This window comes from Geospiza fortis, unplaced genomic scaffold (genome assembly GCF_000277835.1).
Source record: "Geospiza fortis unplaced genomic scaffold, GeoFor_1.0 scaffold5, whole genome shotgun sequence".
Classification (NCBI taxonomy): Eukaryota; Metazoa; Chordata; class Aves; order Passeriformes; family Thraupidae; genus Geospiza; species Geospiza fortis.
Window position 1 is genome coordinate 540,196 of NW_005054421.1, and position 10,677 is coordinate 550,872.

Sequence of the window (10,677 nt, forward strand, 5' to 3'; positions counted from 1 at the left end):
GGTGAATCCCCCAGCCCCAGTGCCTGGCTGGCCCCCCTGGGCTGGCTGGGGCTGCCTGGGGCAGGGTGCAGGCACTGGCCAAGGACTGAGCTCACCACAAACCCATTGCCAGGCGTTCCCACCTTGGAAACAGAGCTGAGGGCTGTGCCCTGGAACAGCTCTGCAACATGAACCCTGCTCTTCCAGAGCAAGCACCAGCAGCTCTCTGCTCTCTCCATCTCTAGCCCCCCGAGGACTGATTCCAATGTGATTTCTGTTATTTCAGCTTTGCTGAACCAAGTGATTGGAGAATGCAAGCTGGGTGGTTTGCTCCTGGGTTATCTGAGGGTGCCCCAGTCTGGGGGTGACAGTGTTCCTGTTGTGGGGCTCCTCAGCATGGCTGGGGCCTGGATGCTCTGCAGGGGCAGCCCTGCTTTTGGGATGGAGCTGCCCCACTCCCCAGCCAGACAAAGCCCCCCACCAGGGCACTGCTGTAGGGGTGGAGGGACCCTGCTTTCCCCTTGTGCTGTGTCCTGCAGAGCCCCCTGAATCCCTTCTTTCCAAACACCTCTTGCTGGCCCATTGTGTGTCACAGGGATCCTGTGGGATGGGCTGGAGCTGCTGGCTGTGCCCCTTGCCTGTGGGGCCAGCTGGGGGTTTGTAACCACATCACCAAACCCTGATGTCCTGCCAGAGGCACCGTGATGTCCTGCCAGGTGAGCTGGCCCGGGCAGGACATGCTTGCCACCTCCTGGACTGGCTTGCCCACAAGAAGTGAGGGCAGCTGCAGCGTGCAGTGCGAGCTGGGGGGTACAACCCCTCTCCAGTGCTCAGCCCTGCCTTGTGGCTGGGGCAGGGGGTCCTCTGGGCCTCCAAAGCTCCCTGGTCCTGGGGGAATGAGGAGCACATTGGTTTGGGTGTTCCTACAAGAATACTGAGCCACCTATGGGTCTTTGGGCACATCTTTGTATTCTCTTCCCACAGAAAGCTGATTTCTTTGTGCTGCACTCCAAAACAGCTCAAGTACACTTGTAGGAGAGACCACAGAGAGCTGGCTTCTCTCTCCTCTGAGGGGGAACACAAGTGAAATGCTGCATGATGTCTGTGTGAGCTGTGCCCTGCAGGACACCCTGTAAGCCTCGGGGCCTGGGCTATGGCAGGATGGGGAGAGCACAGCCAGATTCAGCCTTGCGCTAATTTGATCTCAGCTCAGCTTTAAACTGATCAGGACACACACAGTGCAATGCTGAATTACTCCAATTTATGCTTAAATAGTAACTATATACAGCTTTTTTGAATGAATTACATGTGTGTAAACACACCCCTTCTGTAAATCCAAACAAGGGCTTGAAACACAGCTAACCATTCATCACCACACAAATCTGCCACTTCAGATGGCTGCTAGTGCTGGGATTCCCCTCCTGTGCTGAGCAGCAAGCCAGCCCTGTGGCTCCTACACAGCTTGGCCTTCAGCAGCCAGCTGAGCACCACCAGCAGGAGGACGATGCAGAGAAGCAGGAGGGAGAGAGGGAACCTTGTACAAGAAACACGGGGCACATCCGTCCCTCCCTGCCAGCTGACAGTCCTGCCACACCAACCCCCAGCTCCTGGGAATAAACCATCAGTTATCCCTGTGTCCTGCTCGACAGCATCTGCTGCAGGCAGGGTCAGGGACAGCCTGTAGGAAGGGATCCTAGAAGGTGACATGTCACCATCATATTTTCTGAAAAATCCCTTGGCCAGGATTTCATTCCTGGGAAGCTGAGAAGCCTCAGAGAAAAATGAAAACAATAATTATCTGATTGCTTCTCCTGTGTTTGCTGCTTTGGAATGTGGTTGGAGATTGTTTATCCAACATGTGAATTGTTTTTACTTAATGACCAATCATGGTCCAGCTGTGTCAGGACTCTGGAGAGAGTCACGAGTTTTCATTAGTATCTTGTTAAGCCTTCTGTAAGTAACCTTCCTCTATTCTTTAGTATAGTTTTAGTATAGCATTCTTTAATATAATATCATGAAATAATAAATTAGCCTTCCAAGAACATGGAGTCACATTCATGGAGTCAGATTCATTCCTTCCTCCTCCATCCGGGGACCCCAAAATACCCAGTGAGATCCCAGCCCAGGTGTCATTCCTTGTGTCAGCACGTGCAGAGCTGGCACCTGCAGCTTCTCTTTGGGGATGGTGAGCTCCAGAGACAGGGAGGCTCCTCGGTGCCAAGCCATGCACGTTTCTGTGGGCTGCAGATAACCCCCAGCAGCGCTGAGTGGTTTGGGATCCTGCAGCAAGGAACAGCATTACTCATTTTGGGCAGTCCCTGGAAAAGTCTCCATTTTTGGTACAAACACTACAGAGCAGGAACATGGGAATGATTCATGAAGCTGAGCAAGGCCACTCCACCTTCCCTTCCTCTACTGCACTGAAAGTAATAGAAAACAGATTTTTGGTTTTTCATTATCAAGCTGGGAAAAAACCCCAAAAATGAAACAATCAGCTGTGGGGTCTGAACCTGACTCTTACACTGCATCCCCAATTTACCCAGGAACCAGCTCATTGCCTGAGAGCACCCAGCAGCCAACAGGGTTTTGCTGGCAGCTGCTGCCTTTCTCTCTATCCCTGCATACTAATATGAAGTAAAATGGGATGGTAATTTAATCCTATGCCACTAGAAGCAAAGCATCACACAAGCCTGCTCATCCTCTCCTCTAAGTTTAGCCCAACAGTGTATTAAAAAGCTGCTACTGGATTCTCGCCAGCCCCTACTTAGCTAAACTACCTGACTCTGCAGAAAAGCAGAAAATTCTCCATTCTGAGTTATTTCTGATCCTTGGGAGAACGACCCACATCTATCAGGGAACTTGACCCCCCACGGGGCCTGCAGGAAGCCAGTGTAATTTGGAGAAATGTGTGGAGTGACAAAGGCTTTCCTGTGACATTGGGCATGTTTCCTGCTGCCTGGAGCTGGCCTGCTGGAATCTCAGCTTGGAGCTCCTTCCATCCCTTCACTGCAAGCCCATACACAGTAATGAATAAATCTATCCCTGCTCACTTATAAATAGTTTATAAAAGGTTCATAAATAATTTCTAGATGTTTTAATGAATAGTTAATCAATTGTTGCCGGGCCCAACAGGTCAGCAGATTGCTTAAATCCATCAATTACAATGGCTGCTGATGAGCTTAGGAGCATCAGTAGGACACCATCGACATCTGTGACGGGCTTGTAGTGGCTATAAAGGGTTAATAAGTAATTAATAAATTATGTGAGTGCTCTTTTAATTAAGAGCTGTAGAAGGCCATTGAAAAATGCATTCCTGGAAGAGCCACAGGCAACACAGCAAGCAAACATCTGGACCTGGTTTTGTAACCCTGCCTCTGAGGAGCAAAGCTGGCAGCGAGGTGCCAGCCTGGCCCAGCAGGCAGCCTGGCTGCCTGAAGAGCAGCAAATTTCCCTCATTCAAGCAGATTCCAGAGAAGCAGGGCCTGTTCCCAGTGCCCTCTTGGAGCCAGGAGCCTGCACCAGGGAGCTCAGCCCCCCCATCCCCACCTGCTACAGCAGCATCCTCCGTGCTCTGGCTGCCACGGGTAAGGTACCAGAAAGGCAGGGGACATGGATGCATGGAGAACAAGACAATTCCTGGTTCATAGGGCTCTGGCCTTGCTCTTCCCTGCTGGGGGGTTTGGGGTGAGCAGCCCTCTCTCCCCGGGGGGGTGGTGACACATGAGATGCCACACCGAGGAGTTGTGCTCTGGCAATAACACACTTGGTGTTTGGCCTCCTTAGCAGAGGCTCTTTATTATCATTAAGCACTGAATATTTCTGGATGATAAAAGCAATTAAGTGTAAAAAAAGGTAATGATCCATCCCATATTGCATCCAAAAGATATGAAAATCCCTCATAAAATTATCACCCTACTACAGAATGGGACCTAAATATCTTTATAATGTAAGACAGAGAACTTTGCTTACAGTCAGAACATTTATAAGGCATTCAATTAGCCACCAGAGGGTTTCTTAGTATTACCCAGTTCTCCACGAGCACAGAGGCAATTACAGGAGATTCTAACTTTTTAAATTAAAGACAAAAGGCAGGAGAATTTGGATAAAACCTGTTCCCAGGCTCACCCTGGAACATACATGCAGAGGAAATTTCATGCAGATCAGGCTTAATTTACTGCACAATTTAGCTGAGAGCAAAGCGAGATTCTTCCCACTCCTTGCTGGAAGATCCTTCTGCATGGGAAGGGGACCAGTACATGATGTACTGCGCTGTGATCTGGTCCTGGGGATGCCAGGGCAGGGTGCCATCCCTCATCCCACCCCCTCTGCAATGTCCCCAAGCCCTTGGGCAGGGATCCTGATCCCAGCTGCTCTGGGGGATCCATCGTGGGGACTCCTGTCCCCCCTGTTCCTCTGGGGGGGCCTCTGGGTGCTGGCAGTGGGTGTCTGAGCCTTCAGCCTGTGCTGGCCCAGGGCCACTCAGCCCCTGCACACTCCTCCATGCATCACTGTGCCATCCTGCCATGCCCAGGGACCAATTTAGGCTGGAAATAAGGTGTGTGTCTGTAACGGGCAGTTAATGGTGAGGGTAATCAATCACAGCAGCAGATTAGCGAGGACATGATGGATTTCCTGATTCCGACACCTTTAAATCACAATCAGTTTCTCCTTCCAGAACCGCTGGGGCTGAGCCAGAAGGGATGGGCTCAGTGATGCATCACCCAGTCAAACCTCCCCACAAACTGGTGCTGTGGTGGGAGCCCCCACCCACACCCACCTGCCATGGGGTACCAGGGCTCCCCCGCCCTGGGAGAGGGCAGCAGCAGGAGGAGAAACTCTCCCTGCACAGGGCGCTTGGATCGCTTCCTCCTGATTTATATTTTGAGAACATTTCAATGGATCAAGGTGTCAGATCTGTAGTGCTGCCAGCAAACACTATTTTCTTTTAATAAGGAGAGAGCAGCAGGTCATTTCATCTGCTGTACCTGCTCTGTTCCTCCGCTGGGGAGGTAGGGCTGCACCAGCACCTCTCTTCTCCTTTCAGGGTGGCTGGGACTCCCTTTCCCCCTCACCAGGAAGGCAGCAGCATCCCAGCCCTGCAGCTTGTGAGGCTCCACATCCCCCTACACATTCCTGAGGGCGTTTGCTTCTCCAGAGCTGCTCCTCACCACCAGGGCCCCACAAAAGCACTGGTGGCTGCTCCCAAGCGTGTGCTCCCCACGACAGGCGTGTCGTGAGCGGCTTCACCATCAAGGCAGTAGTCTACAAAGGGATCCAAAGCCTTTCACTGTGCTTTTGGCTCCCCAGCTGCCAGCCTGGCTTGGCTCACAGGCAGAGCCTGTCTCCAGCCGCCAGTGCCAGACACTCCTCGCTGGCTGCCGGCGCAAGCCAAGATCCTCCCGCGGCCGCTCCAGCCTGTGCCTTCCCAGCAGGGCAGCAGGGACACGGGGCTGCTGCTGCAGCCCTGGGGGCCCCCAGCCCCACATCCCAGAGCAGCTGGGCAGGCAGCAGCAGCACGGGGAGCAGCTGAGTGAGCCCCAGCAGGGCTGTGGTTGTGGGGTGCCCTCAGGCTGGCACAGAGCACTGGGAATCACTGCGTGGTGGGGAAGGAAGGAGACAGGCTCCTCCTGGCACGGCCCTGCTGCTGCACATCCAAACTCTTCTGAGAAACCAGCCCTGCTGGAGCAGCCTGGGCTCTTCCCAGGACAAAGTGTGCAGGGGAAGGAAGCAGCACAGAAAGGTGAAGTGAAAGTTAATAAAGCTGCATAAACCAGCTCTGACACCGCACAGGGAGGATGCAGGAAAGCGTAATGCCAGAAAGGACTTCTGGGGTTTTTCTGAAAAGCAAAGCTCACCACTACTTTTTCCAAAGCACTTGGAAAACCCGAGCATATCATGACTCCCTCAGGGCATTCCCTCACAACCTCTGGCATTCTCTCCACGGGTGTCAGACAAAGGGCATGCACACTGATGAATCCCATGCTGAAGAGCATTTTGATGCTGCTCTTTTGCCAGCACTGAGGTCACTACAGTGGGGCCAGCTGTGGGAGGCAGGGCTGCAGGCAGCATCCATCCCCTGCCAGCATCCCCAGGGCCTGACACCCATCAGCATTTCCTTCTACCAGTTGATCCCAGTCAGCATTACAGCCATGCTTTGGCATTTCTTAGCTGCTGCTGCTCCAATAAATCACTCTGTGCATAACATGGCAGAGCTGGGTGCCCGTGCTGCCTTCCCCATGCCCAGGCAAGGGAGAGAAGGGCTGTGAGTGTGCAGAGATTCCTCACTGAGACAGCAAGTTCTGCCTCTTGGGGCTCTCACATTCAGCAAAAAAATAGGGAGGGGGAAAGAGCATGTTTACAAATCTATATATTCATACCTATATGTATGTCATTATGCTAAGTCATGGTGAGACAAAGTGGATTGGCTACAGTCTTGACGTGCTAAAATTAGGTTTTATGTAAAATAAGTATTTGCTTCATGTAGGGCATGTTGGTATTAAGATTTATTTTCATCCTGACTTATATTACTGCTTGGTATGATTGGGCAAAGCCCAGGGCACATGCATATCGTTTCCATTCACAACCTCTACATGGATTCATGACCCAGCGAGCTGAATTGCCTTGCAATCTTTTTTCCACTGCAGAAAGCTTAATAACCGTATCAGTCTTAGAGCAAAAAGAGACCCCATGTACTTGCTCTGCAAGAAGAGCTCTTGTACAGAGTTGTAGGAGGCAGGGAAAGCATCACACCAACTCCCTCACACCCACTGCCCATGCGGACTCATTTCCCAAGCAGGTGTCTGTGGGACTAACAGTGGATGCCAGGACACTAAATGTTAGTGGAGTGCTTGCATAAACCCAGGACAGCCCCAGGAAAAAAAAATCCAGTGAGTTTGTTTACTTCAACTGTTTAACCAAATGGCTTTGGCAAAGGCAGTTTGCTGCTGTGAGGAAAGCATGAATTGAACGCTTACAGACTGGGCATGAGGGCCCCGTGCTCCCACAGCCACAGAAACAGCTCCCATCAACAGGTAAATAACGTTCAATAATGACTTTTATGGCCTCTGGGCCTTTCCTGAGGAGCCTCCCCTCACTGTGGGGGAGCAGTTGGAGCCCAGGGGTTGCGGGGACACGGCGTTTATCTCATGGGAACAAAGGTCCATCCTAACAGCAGCCAGGGAACTGAGGCTGCCCTCGGGAGCAAGGAGGGGAGACGAGAACAGGGTGGGAAGAAGCACCTGCTCTCTGCACAGGAGGGGGAAACGGGCACAGTTTGGCTTCTGCTGCAGAGGAGCAGGGGTGACAGGAAGGCACAGTGTGCACCAGGTCCCTTCCAGAGACCCCTGCTCATCCTGCAGAGAAAAAACGCCCACCTGCAGATGGGAGAGTCACAGCTCAGTAGAAGGAAGGTGCAGGTTTATAGAAAGCCTTTCTCAGATGGGCAGGGAGATTCACAAAGGACTGGCTAAGCCCTGGGTTCCTCAGGTCAGGGCTGAGCTGTGGCAGCCTGATGCAAGTGAGAAGATGAAGGTGAACTCACTGAGAGAGCCTGGCCAGGGCTTTGCAGGAACTGGGGTCAGCTGAGAGACCAGGTGGTTTTGTCATAAAAGGACACACTGAGGGTTTGTTATGCATCCCCCTGGGAGTCATTTTTGTGCACTGCTGCTGGAGACAGCAATGCTGCTGGGAGAGTGAGGTGTTTGCAAGAGGCTTCTTTCCAGATGGAAGCTGAGGTGCAGATGCTTGGATGTGGCTGAAAAGGCTCTTTATGTGCCAGTTACAGAACTGACATGAGGACATGCTGCTTTTGTTTGCTTTTTAAGAAGAAAGAATGTTATCAAAAAAGCCAGCTGTAGAAAGCAAGCTTCTCTTGGATACTTGTGGAGCAATCACCACTGGCTTCAGTATAACTCACAGAAAGGTAGGAAAACCAGGCTGGTACGTGAGGGCTTCATTCTGAAGAGAAGAAAAAGGGTGAAGGGATCTCAGCCTCTTCCATGTGAGTTCTTTTCCCCCCTTTGGCTTGTTGCCCACTTTTCCAAGGAGATGCCAGGATGCAGCACCCGGGGCCCAGGAGCTGTGGGCTCTACAACCCAGCAGCCTTAGCCCACAGAGCTGCTACCACCTGCCATGGCTCCTCGCCCTCCTGCTGCTGTCCTGGGGCTGGGGGCTCCCTGCAGGACACTGCAGCCTTGCTCCCACTGCACTGGGACACATCAGCACTGCTTCATTCCATACACGTGGCTGTTTAAAAACATCCCTGGTGTTCCCTCACAAGTGTCAGCATCGACCTTCACAGCTGCCATGGTGATGAGCACCACAGAGAAACCTATAAATAACATCAATGTGCCACACACTGGCCCTTTTATGAGCCCCACTCTTTTTGATTTACTTATATGCAAGATATTTTACAGGACAACCCAATTAAGCGTGACAGACGGCTGACAATGAATTCCCAGTGATGACTCCAAACACTTGGTTTTAAACCAAATAAAAGAATGCAGGAGACCAGTGGAAGCTGCTGGTGTGATTTTGTATTACCCTACAACCTCTACAGCAGCAGCCACTGGAGAATACCCCAGAGGAGGAGATGGGCAGAGCTCACCAGGCTGGAAGTTTAGGAGGGTTCTTTAACTCAGGGCAAGGGTCCCACTGAGTTTCAAGGATGCTACAAGAACCCTGCAGCCTGCCTGCTCCCATTTTGGTCTACAGCTCGACCTGAGCAGGTCACTGTGCTGTAAATGGAATGCAAAAGTGTGCTGTTCCCCCCTGTGCAGGACAGTGGCCATGAATTTTGTGTGAGGCCACATGGAACTGAAAGCTCAGGGGTGCTTTGGTGGCATCAGCACACGCTGTGCACTAAACTCAGGCATTTCTCCTGCAGCCAGGCTGCTCATCCGGGCTTCCACCACTTCTTCAACATGGGCACTCCTTACCCAGCAACCGCCAAAAGCAATGCTTCACTTGGCTGTTTCATCTGACACTCTGCCATCTCAGCAGTGATTTCTATATTCCACATCAGCAACACAGATATAAAACAGGAGAGCCAGGGCTTGCATGGCACATCTCTCTCAGCCCCTGAGAAGTCACAGCTATCCTGGGAAAGCCTCTTTCACTCTCCAGACCCGCTTCCATTTTCTGGCCCAAACAAATAAACAGCCCTCATCCCAGAGCTACTCCAGCCAAACCATTTTCCCAGCTTGATGGCATCTTTCTTATGTACACCACTGTACCTCTGGGTCAGGGGAGAGCATTCCCAGCAGATACAGGTGGAAAAAAGAGGTTATTCAATGCAGAAATTACTGAAGTTGCTTTCTGTGTCGCTCTCTGGGCAAGGCAGTGCCTGGATCCTGCCTGAGCCCTCTGTGAGGCAGGGGTGACAAAGCCCCCATGGCACATGGGGAAAATACAGGCTCCTCACTTACAAATAAACACAGCAGCATTTTTTCAGCTCTTTTTGGCTGGAGCCCAGAACTGGATTCAGGCCCAAATATCCATTTTTAGATTTTTGATATTGAATGATTTAACAATATTGAGGAAGGCAGGGGCCTCATGAAATCCCATTCAGCCACTTGAAAACCCAATTTCCCCACAATTTTTCAGAAAGAGAAAGATTTGATCAGCTGTGGTTTGATGTTGACACCTGAACCCAGGTGGCTGCAAGGTTAATGAAGAGCAATGAGTCCCCACAGTCACCTAAACTGCCCACGCTCTGTGATTACTTGGCTCCAGGTTTATAAATTCCCCCCAAATCCACATTAAGGCTGTCAGTTCTCCCCTCCCATTCAGCATTTTCTTCCTTTATGTCTGCACCATTTTTCTCCACTCTTTATTCCCTTCTCCCTGCATAGTTTTATTTGCCTTTGCCAAGGAAATGGAGCATAGTGCAACTTTGCAAAGTTCTTTTGCAACTATAAATTTCCTATACTCCCCCTGCTAGACTTGGGCGTGAAGAAGGAGTTCAAAGCAATGCTAATCTCATGAAACTCCTGTGAATTTGACACAAGATCTGTGTAGGACTGCAGGGATTCCTTGCCACAGCCTGCTTATCAAGAGGACAGAATTAATTATGAGCTTATGAGCCCCACCATGACCTCCACCCTGAGCGAGGGAGGCACAAGCATTGCCCGAGGCCTGAGGGCACACAGTGCTACCTGAGGGGAAAAACTGTGCTGCTTATTAGTTTGGATGAGTTGTGTAGCTGCAGAAAGTGTGGGAAGATCAGAAAAGCCAAGAAATCAAAGGAGGAAGCAAAGACAACACGAGATTGATTTCTGTCAGGGAAACAAGAAGTGAACAAACCAGTGATTATAGTGCTGTACCTTGCAGAGGGATGGGGAGGAGTGGAAGAGGCTCCCATTCCCAGGGAGCCTAGGGTGGTTTGCTGCTGTGCTGTACACTGAAAACCAGCAGTCATGCTCCCTGAAATTTAAGATAAACAAGGGGAACTCACACGAGTAAACAAGAAGCTGGGTATTTTGCAAACTGATTAAAAGAAAGCTTTAAAACAGGAGCTCATAGCTCCACAGGTGAATGAATTATGTGGCAGCTCCCCAGGAAAAGGATGTGTAGCAGCAGCATAAACTCCAGTGGCACCCCTGGTGCCAGGAGACTGAGGGCAAGGGGAGGTGCTGCTCACAGAGCCACCATGCAGCAGGTTCTCCTGGAAAAAACCAGGAAAGCTGCTGCCAGCCAGGA